This window comes from Stegodyphus dumicola, chromosome 11, assembly GCF_044657685.1.
Source record: "Stegodyphus dumicola isolate Sdum_Otavi_A_Nest chromosome 11, ASM4465768v1".
In the NCBI taxonomy this organism is placed as follows: Eukaryota; Metazoa; Arthropoda; class Arachnida; order Araneae; family Eresidae; genus Stegodyphus; species Stegodyphus dumicola.
The window spans coordinates 72,963,961-72,976,016 of NC_140778.1; positions in this window are offsets into that span (position 1 = coordinate 72,963,961).

The window sequence follows — 12,056 nt, forward strand, 5'->3', positions numbered from 1 at the left end:
TAGATCAAGAAAATGAAATTTATGGTCCACAGAAAAATGTCTGTTATGCTGGTATTTACCAATTTCTGTCTTTTACATTCTCACCAGAAGTTTGAATAAATTGTCACTCCCTCTTGTAGACGGTCGACAAGTTTTGGCATGAGTGTGGATGGCTCTCTGTTTAGAAACTGAGCAAGAAAGAATTTTTCAGTTTTTTGGCATAACTTGCCATATATACAGCACTGTGGAAGAATCATGCCAGTTTTAGTTTTTTGCTGTATGAACTGATTTTCCGCTATATTCAAAATTTTTTCGGTGCCATCTATTCACATACAGTAAGACCCCGCTTAACGCTGTTTCGGTTTAGCGCTCTTTTATTTCAACCCGGGGATTCTCCGAAATTGTGCGCAGCGCTAGGTTTCCAAATAACATATCCGAAACAGTGTAGTTGTGTTTCTTGCTTTGTGGACGCATTTTTATCATTTGAAACACTTGTTGACATTATTGTAAGTTTAAATTTGTATAATACTATAACGATTAATATATATGGCAAGTTATTAATATAGTGACAAATATTACGATCTTTAGTTTTTATCATGGGTGATAATAAAAACAAGAAAAGAAAGAAACCAGAAAAAGCATTTCACTGGAAACTCAAATGCAAGTGATTAGAAGATTAGATTCTGGTGAACGTCAATCTCAAATTAGCGCTGCATTGATTTTGGCAACTTCAACAATAAGGACAATGCTTAAGAATAAAGAAAAAATACTGTCATCGGCAACTGCAACTACGTCAAGCTCTGCAACTAGAATTACCCGTTCTAGAAATAACATTATAGAGGAAATGGAAAAACGACTGTCTATATGGATTGACGACGAAATTGAACGCAATATGCCATTAAGCCAATCTATCATAATGCCTTCTTGACAAAAAGGCAGAAAATTGGAAACCCAGAATAGACTGAATGATCTGACTGAGAATTTTATTTGTTTTTAAAAGTATATGCGTTTATATTGTTTTTATTTTTGTAAGAAATAAATGTTTGATTTTATTTTTATTAAAAAAACATTATTAAATTTAATGCCTAACCATTTTTTATCGGTCTTCCCCTAACCCCATTATTTACATGTTAAGATAGCCTCGCTTAGCGCTGTCTCGCATTACGCTCTACTTCGATGGAACGTATCCCCCGTGTTAAGCGGGGTCTTACTGTATTTGGTTGGCGGATCATATGCAGAGACCACTTAACCAGTTGTTAAAATATATACTTTTCTTTCATTTGCAAATTTTCAAGCTGCACCTCTAAATGGTTTCACTGATGTGAAATTTTATTTAATGTCTATTTTTGCATGTTCGAATGTGATGTAAAATATGTGCATTTCTTGAAAGAAACATATAGCAAGCATCTTCCTTATTTCTCAGTAAATTAAGAATTTTAAGATTAAAATATAAATAAAATTCATTAATACTGAGAATACTGAGAGCTCTTCTTGTGATGAGTGAATTTTGAGTGATTATGAATTATTAACATTTGCATGGTACGAAATATGATCACATGGTCTCCTCGAAGCTCTTCTCATTATAAGCAAACTGTAAATAATCATTGCTGGGGCTGCGAGGTGTTTCAGAATAGTTTACTTGGGTGATTTATCAAAAATCTTGACACCTTTAAAAAACAAGATCCATAATAATAATAAGGAAAAAACAATATCACATCCTTACGAAAGCTTGGTTTAATTTATTTGATTATAGTACGTAAAGGCTATCAACCTAAAATGATGGATGTCTTTGTGAAGGACTTTCTGGGGTAAAATTGGCTCGTATCTACACTAGAAAAGCCTGGAATCCATCTTTGAAGTCATTTTTAAGCCTTAAATAGATATTAGCTTTCTATGAAAATACCTTGGCAGCTCCACAAGGGATCATTCATATTAAAATTTGAGTGTATTTCGCAGGATAAAAATTTGTTATTTAATTTTAGTGTGGGTGCAATATATTTTTTAAAAACTCTTTTTTATTAAAAAGAAAAGAGACATGCAGCAATAATTACATTTCATAATAATAATTTTGACGCAAGCTCTATAAATATATTATGATATTAATTTATAAGTCTTTACAAAGTTACATACATAGGTCTTTATAATATTTCACCTGTATAATAGTTATATGATATATGATTTTAAAGACTGAAAAATAAATTTGTTCTGTTTATTCTTTGTTTGTTTCAGGTATTCATAACAGAGAAAGGAGTGTTTTTATCATGAAATGGCCCTCAGATGTAAAAATGCATAGGATATATCTTAGTTTATTGAAGTTAAGAATCGGTGCTTCGTGGACTAAAAATAATGTGCAATATCCATTGTCACACCACTCTGTTCAAGAATATCGATCAGTCCTGAATGATAAAGAAAATGATTAACTAAGGAATATCTAGAACTTGATTGTGTGCATGATTTAATTCCAAATATTAGTATAGGAATAATTCATCCTCCTTATTTTCAACAAAAACTCTTCATTTGATAATATAGCAAACATTTGTGTTTATCAGTGTGGTGTCTTGTGTAACAAATCGTTAGTATTATAAAATAGATGGAAAGATCTTTGATTATTGCAAGAGCTTTATGTGCTGAAGAAGTAAAACATATTCCAGATAATTGTGAATATTATGAAACTGAGTATCATAAGAATGAAAAAATATTTCTTAAACAAATTACCTTGTGATGCATATACGTAATGGTATGCTTATTTCATATAATTCTGAATTCAATTATTGATAATAAGCAAACTTTTTTCTAAAATGCCATTGGTGTATTGTCATTATTCTATATTGACATGTATTCTCTTATAATATACATTGAAACCAGAGATTTTATCAGTTTTTCTAATAGAATATGGGAAACTTGTGTTGAGGGCCTGTTGATTGAAACACAAGTGACCGTTACGTGTTTGGAATTTTAGTCCGTCACAATTATGTACAGACAAAAGTAAAATGTGTATGGAAAAGTGTCATGGACTTTATAAGAAATAAACTAACCCAAACGGGTTTTCTCCCTGGTCTGAGGCGTTGCCGGCTGTCACCTTGATCACATCCGGAGGAGTAGGGACGACTTGCAGAAAGTTAACATTGGTTATTGCAGCCTGCATAACTGTCAAGAAAAAGCTGGTTCTAGCACCTCATTTCACAAATTAGAATTTCTACATATTTTTATTTTTGAAATTGAGATTGATTTTTAAAAATTTAGCATATTTATCAAGCATAATTAACGTTCCAAATAATTATGAAGCTATTGCATGATTTCAGGGCTGAATATTTTTTTACCTTTTCCTATGCTATAAGGAAATTTGTAACTACTTCTTTTAGAAAATAATATTTTTAATCTGAACTAATAGAAAATTTGAAACAAGCCTTTTTCTCTTGCAATTTTTTTGCTTTTTATTGGTGTAAGTAAGTAAAAAATACTAAAATATTTAAAAATGAATTTTTGAAAGTTTTTGTTTAAAATTCTAAATTGTGCTGCTTTTTTAAAATTATATATGAATATTATAGCACAATTTCTATAAAGGAATTTTATTTCAATTATATTTCATACTACATCATAGTGATAAACACTTTTGACTTCTTAAAAATTTTTATACATTTAATTCTAATATTAAAATTGTATTTAACCGTAATAATTAATTTTGCTTGCATTTTATAGTGATTATTTTTTTTAATTTACCTTTAGCTCTGCATAAAATTTTTTTTTTATTTACTGTTAATTTAATTTATTAGCTGAAAGCGGCAGTAGCCTAGAAAGGCTGTTAGTTTCGAAGCGGCATTTTGCACTGTTTTACCATAAATGTCCGTGTCTCCTTGCAAATTGTTAATATTATCGCCCTGTATTATATGTAAAGAAATTAAATAATGAAGAATCTGCTTGAATACATGTATGTTTCTCGCACTGTGACGGAAGCGACAGTATCTAGAGCCATCTAATTTTGAATAATGTAATCCTCCACCCGAACATAGGCATCTGGACGGCCGAATTTCGAATTTGTTTTAATCTAAATCACATTTTGTAAAACTTTAACGAATTTTTGATTAACAAACTGAACGAGTTCAGAGCGAGCACTGTACGGAAAATAACAGTTTTATCTCCAGAGTGCGGAAATTTTAGAATTTATATAACATATTATAAACATAAAACATATGCTGTTTTCAAAATGTATGTGGTTTACGGGCGAAGAACATGATACTCAATAAATATAGGTAACACTCGAAACTTTAAAAAAAGGTTCGTTTTGGGCGTAATATAAAATGTGAGTGCTTCTAGATTTTATTTTATCTTTTTTTTTTCCTTCATTACGCTCAGAAAATTTTAGGCTCCGAATTTTATGAATTATTAAAATACGAGTAATTAATCCACTTTAATGTTAATAATTTAATGATCATATAATCAAATAATTATGATCGTTTTGTAATATTATTTTAGTTTGGAAAATCACTGCCTGAAAATGTTCATTAAATTTAAAAAACAATTATCAGATCTTGTTTAATTTTACCTTATTTATTTCAAAGCATCACATAATATCAATCTTATTTAATTTTACTTTATTTTTACGTAAAATTAAGTTCATCGATTTTGTGCTTAGAGTTTTTACCGTTTTACCAATGTAAAGATGTTTGTACAAGAATTACGCGTGAAAAAAATGCGCGAAATGCAGTAAAAAGTGCTTTAATGAGACATATTAAATCCTATTTAGAAAAAAACTGTGGCTTTCATAATATCATCACTATACAACGTATCACATTTAATAATTAAAAAGCGTTATGTGATACAAGCGTCATAGATTTCAGTGTTAAAGTAAAGCAGATTGTCCCTACTCTTTCTTGCCGACATGTCGGTGACGCGCGCTGGGTTAGTCTATCTCTTATAAGGTCCATGAAAAGTGTACCGTGACGTCACGGTCTTAGGGCTGGCTTACTATATTTGGCTTCTTATCATGTTTCGCGGTGAATTATGGCAAAGATTAATAAATTACCATGCAATGTAAACAAACATCGAAGATTTCGTGTTGGGGTACGAACATTGTTGTAGTGTTCGCTTATTAATAAATTTCTTTTGGTGATAATTCAGTTAAAATCACTGATAAAAGTTTGATAGAACATGTGAGAACTTCCATTGCAGTGTTCTATGAATTAACATTTATTTCCTGCTAAACATATTATAAATAAAAGAACAAAATAATCTCAATTTTTAATATCTTTGTTAGCAATTCATATGATTTTTTTAGTGGTATGAAAAAATTTTGTGCATATTGATTTAAAACTATTAAAATAAGATACAAAACTGATTAGTTTTTTTTTTTTTTTTTTTTTTTTTTACGAAAGCACTAAAACTGCTTAATTATAAAAATACTTAAATATTTAAAAATACTATTTTAATGCTGAATTTTAAACCCATTTTTTATGTTGATAATTTAGTTGATCGTAAAATGACTGTTCTTTCGCATAATTTAACATCATTTGTGAAGTGAATGATACCAAACTTCAGATGTGATAATTTTTAAAATTTTTTCTGCCTCTGAAATCAAAATTTCTTTTAATATTTGGCGAGTCTTTAATCGTATTAAAATGTCAATGTTCCATCGGCACTTGTACAAAAACATCGGAAATTGCCTAGTCGTTTACTGTAATTATTATGTCATTTAATGTGAGCAAAATATTGCAATGTATTTGATTTTTTTCCTTGATCAATATGAAATTGGGGAAAAAATAACATGTGGTGTAGATGATGACAGCAATTTTTAGTGAATGAATTTAGAAACTGTATGATGAAAAGAATTTTACCTTTGATCTGATTCACAACTGCATGTCACAAAACATAATCCATAAAGTATGCTGAAGTTTTATTCCTTGCAGAAAACATGATATATACTATTCAAGTTTGTGATCAGAGATTTATTACAGAGCGATGAAAGAATATGATCTTCGTGAGGTGAGCTGTATTCTTCATAATGAGGAAAATTTGGAGTTTTATTTCTTGCAGGAAACATGATATCTATTATTCCAGTTTGTGATTAAGGAATTATTATAGAGCGATGAAAGACTGTGATCTTCGTGAGGTGAGCTGTATTCTTCATAATGTGGAAAATTTGGATAAAAGTGCAAATGAATTAATAAGAACTAACCTCTATGGTGCATTTTTTGCATCTACTAAATACATATTTTGAAACCATGTTTCAGAAAACACAATAATGAGCTGTTTTAAGCAGGATAACTTTTACTGATGGCAAAATCAGTCACTTCCCCAAACAGATCCAAGTACAAAATATGAAAAAAATGTCTTCGAATATGGATGATGAGAAAAACTTCCTTACTTATTATTCCTCAAAACTGTCTCACCCAGTGCTCATAAACTGTTTATGAATGAAATTTTTCATGACAACTGCATGCTGTCCACTATTATTGAATTTTTAGCTCCTGTTTCTTAATGAAAGTCCTGTGGAAACATGCAATTTTATATTTCAATTGTACATCCATTTAATTAGCTAAACTATTGCAATTTCCTTCGGCATATTTCTCATCATTTAATATTATGATTCAGTTTTTGCTATCAACACAGATATAGACGAATGTAGTGATATGCAAAACAGTGTGCGCTTTTTTGTAGAAAATGCAATCAAACTTCCCAAAGAGAATAACCTCTTACTTAAATAGATTTGTTTCATGGGAGTGGTCATCTAAGAAAACATGCTATTCGTGATATTCTATTATCAGCCATTATATAGCCATTACTTCATTTTATATTAAGTATGCTAATCATTTGCAAAGGACCTCCCCACATAAATTTTCTCTCCATTATACATGTATAAATCAAATGGTTGAATGCTTTGGCATAATCAGTAAAGCACTATTATGCACACAGTAATGTTTTATATATTGTCTGTACTTGTGATGAAATGGTATTGTAGTTTTGCACTCACAATAGTTGTTTTATTCTTTATTAAGAGCATGTATGAGCATCTCACTGTACCTTCATTTACCTCATCTTCAGCACTGCTATGCTTAATTTGACATTTTTATATCTGCTCTCTATTTTAACTATTTCCTCCTCTTTTTTTTTTTTTTTTTTTTTTTTTTTTTTTAACTCCTTAAAGGATGGGTCTTTGGGAAAAAAAATAATGTCTTCTAAAGTGACATGTATTGTTCTCAAAGTGGGCTAAAATATGCTATAATTTCCACCTGCTTTTTTATTTTCAGCTTTCTTGCAGATAATCTCTTAGCCCCAAGGGTGCAATTTGCCCAGAAGGGCTATTAATTTTGTTTTGACATTTTGCGTTGATCCACTATAAACAGAGGATCCCTTTTAAATTTTTGCCACCAAATATTAGGGCCCTGTATTATATTTAAAGAATCTGCATTAATGTATGTATGGTTCTCGCATTCTGATAAAACAACAGTACCTAGAGGCATCAGATTTTGAATACTGTATGCCTCCACCCGAATTTGGAATTTGTTTTATTATCTATTTCATATTTTGTAAAGAATTTATGAGTTTTTGATTGAGAAACTCAAAGATTGGGATTTGGAAAGACATGCTCTTTTAAATATTTGTGATATTGCTGTTGAATTGAATTTTATGGTTTAAGTGTGAAGAAAATGATATTTAATAAATAAAGCTAACACACAAAATGTTCCAAAAATGCCCCTTCGGGCATAATATAAAATCTGAAAGCTTTCAGGTTTTTTGTTTGTTATTTATTTCTTTTCAAAAAGTAATCAATGATTGATAATGTTCAGATAAATGACTTGATGGTTTCACAGAATGGAATTCGCTGTCTGGTTTCAAAACAAAACATGTAAAACAGTGCTGATGAATTGGAAGTGGATGAGTAATTACACAATAAGATGTCACTCAAAAAGTTGCACTAAATTTATTTGGTATACTACATAATTTGCTGTTTTTATTTTCTTTTATATGAACTGTTGATAAATTCTGATTAGTCATGTAATACTTCGCTGAATTGCTTTGTGAAATCAGATAAGGTATGAGGATTGCATATTAAAATTATTATACACAAACTTAAGAGTATATTTCATTTCTTAAACGAGTTGAATGAAAATTTTAAATGGGTGAATTATCTGTTTATTTGGCACATTCACTCTGCTAAAACAGATTGCAATATTTGGATTTTACTTGTGCCTTGTGATTAGGTGCAGTTTTCTTAATCAAATCAGTTAAATTACTAGAGCAATTCAAGAGGGAGGCATACAGTGAGGTATAGTACAATGAAATTAATAAATATAGAGATATTACATGATTCATAAGTTTTAAAATGTTTCATTCTGTAACATATTACATATAAAAAATTATTACCACATGAAATGAAATAAAAGTTAATCAAATTTGACATAATACCGTTAAAGGTTCATTCTGTGTTCCTGTTGGTACACGGCACATATCCACTGGGGTTCGAGGTCATGTAGAGGAAAGAGTGCTGCAATGTGCTTGCTGACAATTTAAAGCTGAAGTAACATGAATGTATCGGTATTACGATACATTCAAGTTAATTCATATACTTACGTATCAGTATTATGAATGTGAAAAATTCGGTGTACTATGCTCTTAAATATTTATCTAAGCCAGAAAAAGTTTGTAACTTTATAAGGTGTTTCTCCGGCCTTCTTGGCACGCCTTCGTGGTGTAGTGGTCAGCACGCTCGGCGTGTAATCGAGAGGTACATGTTTCGAGTACCGTTGAGAGCCTTGCTCATTAATCATGTCTCTTGCTTCGAAATAACCTAATGTCTTTACAGTCTTTAAGTGTGTTGTATGTGTATTTGTAATACTTGTACTACGTGGTTTAGGGATGCATTTTTTGCAAGGATCGCCGTATCGTCAGCATACATGGCAAGAGTAGTGTATGGGGTATGTGGTATGTCGTTCGCATATAATAAAAAGTAAATAGGACCTGTCAGAGACCCCTGAGGGACCCTGCACGTATGTTTCTCTGAGTAGAGAATGTATTTTTATAACGAAAGACAAAGTGCCTCTCATAGAGATAAGATTTAGCGATGTTTATGATGTACCCTGGGAAACCCAGGGAAATAAGTTTGTAAAGTAAACCGTCTAGCCAAATGCAGTCGAATGCCTTCGATATATCAAGAAAAAGAGCTCCAGTGCTCTCTTTGAAACCTTCTGCTATGTACTCTGTCACTCTGTACAGCTGGTGCACTGTAGAATGTTTTCTTCTAAATCCATGTTGTTGCGGTATGAGTATCTTGTTAATATTGATGTGCTCCAGGATTCGGTCGTAGATGGCAGCTTCAGCTATTCTGCTTAATGTGGAAAGCAAACTCACAGGTCTGTAGGAGGTTGGGTCATTAGCTGGTTCAGATGGCTTCTGAATTGGCACTATCACGTCAGTTTTCCAGCTCTTCGGAAAGTAACCAAGTGTTAGGATCAGGTTGATTATTCTAGTAAATTTGAAGAGCATCACGTGACTCATTTCACGTATCATTTTATTGCTCACTCCATCGATTCCAGGGCTTTTCTTGATTTTCCTTTTCTCGATATATCGAATTACTTCAGACGGCTTTGCTAGACGAATGTTGTCCGTGTGTGGTTGTGAAAAATATAAATTGTTCGTGTAGTCTGGGTCTGAAATGTTGTTAATGCGAAACTGAGTAACATAGTTATCAGCTAGTGACCCAGCGTTATCAGTTTCTGTGTATGCGATTCCATTTGGGCCGTTAAGGGGCGGAATATTAGTGTAGCACCTTTTATATTTGGAAACTGCCTTCCAGATAGAATTATCATCACTTGAAAGGCTTTCCAAATATCCAAACCACTCGTTTTGTGCATGAAGTTTAGTGTATTGCCTGACTTTCTGGTGTAAGTCATTCATGATTCTTTTATCCAATGGGCAGCGACTTCTCTGCCATCTTTTCCTTGCACGATTTCTCTCTTTAACTAATTTTCTGATTTCAGGATATCTTGCTCTCTGTTCTAATGTTACTTCCTTGCTATTATTTTTTAATGCATTTTGAGGGTATTAGTGAAATTTTCTACTACTGCGTCTAACCCATCCTCACTCTGTGCCGTTGGTTATGTGTACTGTGTGTTGTTTAGAGCTTTGATATAGTTTACCCAGTTAGTAACAAGGGCTCTTTGGTGTGGTGTGCTATAATCACTGATGTTAACTTCCATAATTACGGGATTGCGATCAGATGACAATTCACATAAGCTCTCAGTTTTAGTGGGAGTATTGATATTCTTTAGTTGGAAGAAGTCAATGATGCTTGCATTATCAGGGTTATAGCGTGTTGAGTGCGTCGGAGCTGCAATTTGTAAGTTGGCCTTACTGGCGAAATTTTTTACTATGTATCCGTATTTGCTACATTTATTGCAGTTCCATTTTCTGTGTTGTGCACTAAAGTTTCCACCGATAGTAATACGTGTGTTTAACTTGGATATAGCCTCTAAATCGCCAAAAACATCCTTTTGTGCTCTTGCTGCGGGTAGATAGATGGAGACGAAAGTGATTGTTCGTTGAGTGTGTGCTATGATTGTCATAGCTAAAGCCTCAATAGCCGAAAGCTGTGGTAGTGTAATTTCGAAGTGCACAATGGAGTGCTTGATTAAAATCATAATTTCACCAGAAATTCTGCCAGGTCTCCTTGGTCTGTCAATTCTACAACTCTCGTAGTTGCAGGTTCTGAGACTTTGTTGTGGGCTAAACATGATTTCTTGTAGAAAAATAATATCTGGGGAGTACTCCTTTACAAAATCCCCAAGTTCATTAAATTTAGTGGACAACCCATTTGGGTTCCATGTAACTATTGAGATATTTTCCACAGAATTAATTTCACTAATCATTAATTTCAGACAACATTTCAAAATATACAAAAAGTCTATCAACATTATCAGTATGAGCTTTTAATTTTGGCACATATTTCTTAAATATCTGAGTCATTTTATTGATGTTATTATGTCCAAATATTCCATGAATTTCTTTTAAACATTTAAAGGATTAAAAAATCTCAGAATTGCTAGAATTTTTTAAGTAGGCATTAAAGAAGTTATCATTTTGTTTATTATTCACATTTGCATTTTTATTAACAAGCTGGGGAAATTCAGCATTTGAGGGATTTTTAGGACTTTTGTCCTCTACCTTATCATCAATTTGTTCATGACAGTTTGACCGCATTTGCCTGTTCGAAGCTAAGTCCAGGTTTCACTGTACTTTTCTTTTCGTTTGCAGGTTTATTTTTTGGGAATGCAGTGCACCCACGATAGGAAGACGGGTGTTTTCCAGAGCAGTTCACACACTTCGGTTCTTCTGTTCTGCCCTTAATCGGGCATTCTGAGGATCTATGATTTTCCGCATACTCAACACAGCGCGGCTAAAAAAAGCAATTTTCTGACGAGTGATGCCACTTTTGGCAGTTATGGCACTGCAGGATTTTAGTTTTTGACACATATTTTTCCACGGATACAATATAGAGCATTAAATCCCTTAGTTGGAAAATATCCTCTACATTGGCAGTTTGCATCAGCGTAATAAGAAATAAAGGCATTAGCGCTCTTGTGCGATGTTTAGTGAGTTGTGCTACTTTCTGCACTGTAAATTCTCTATCTGCAATTGCCTGAGAAATTTCTTGCTTATCGGAATTCGAAGGTAGTCCTCTCAAAATTACCTTTATTGGGCGTTTATATTTTTTATTTATAATATAGTGCTCCACAGCTTTTTCCTTGAAGAGGGTAGTTAAAGTCCTGTGATCATCAAGCGTTTGCGGGAATACTCGTACTTTGAGAAACTCTCCATTTATTCTACCTAGAAATTCTGCTTTAGTTTGAGCAGTAAGCTGCTTTAAAAATTCACCAAATTTTAGCTGCCCACGATTGACCATGATTGGTGGAACGTTAGAAATTTGGGGGGGGCAGTAATATTATGCTGAATTTCCTCATCCTGAGATGCATTGCCAGTGCTATCAGAAATTTCTACATCATGTTCACTATCTTTTAAAACAGAAAATTTATTTTGCACATCAATAATAGTTTTAGCTTTTCCAACTATTAACTCTTTTGCCG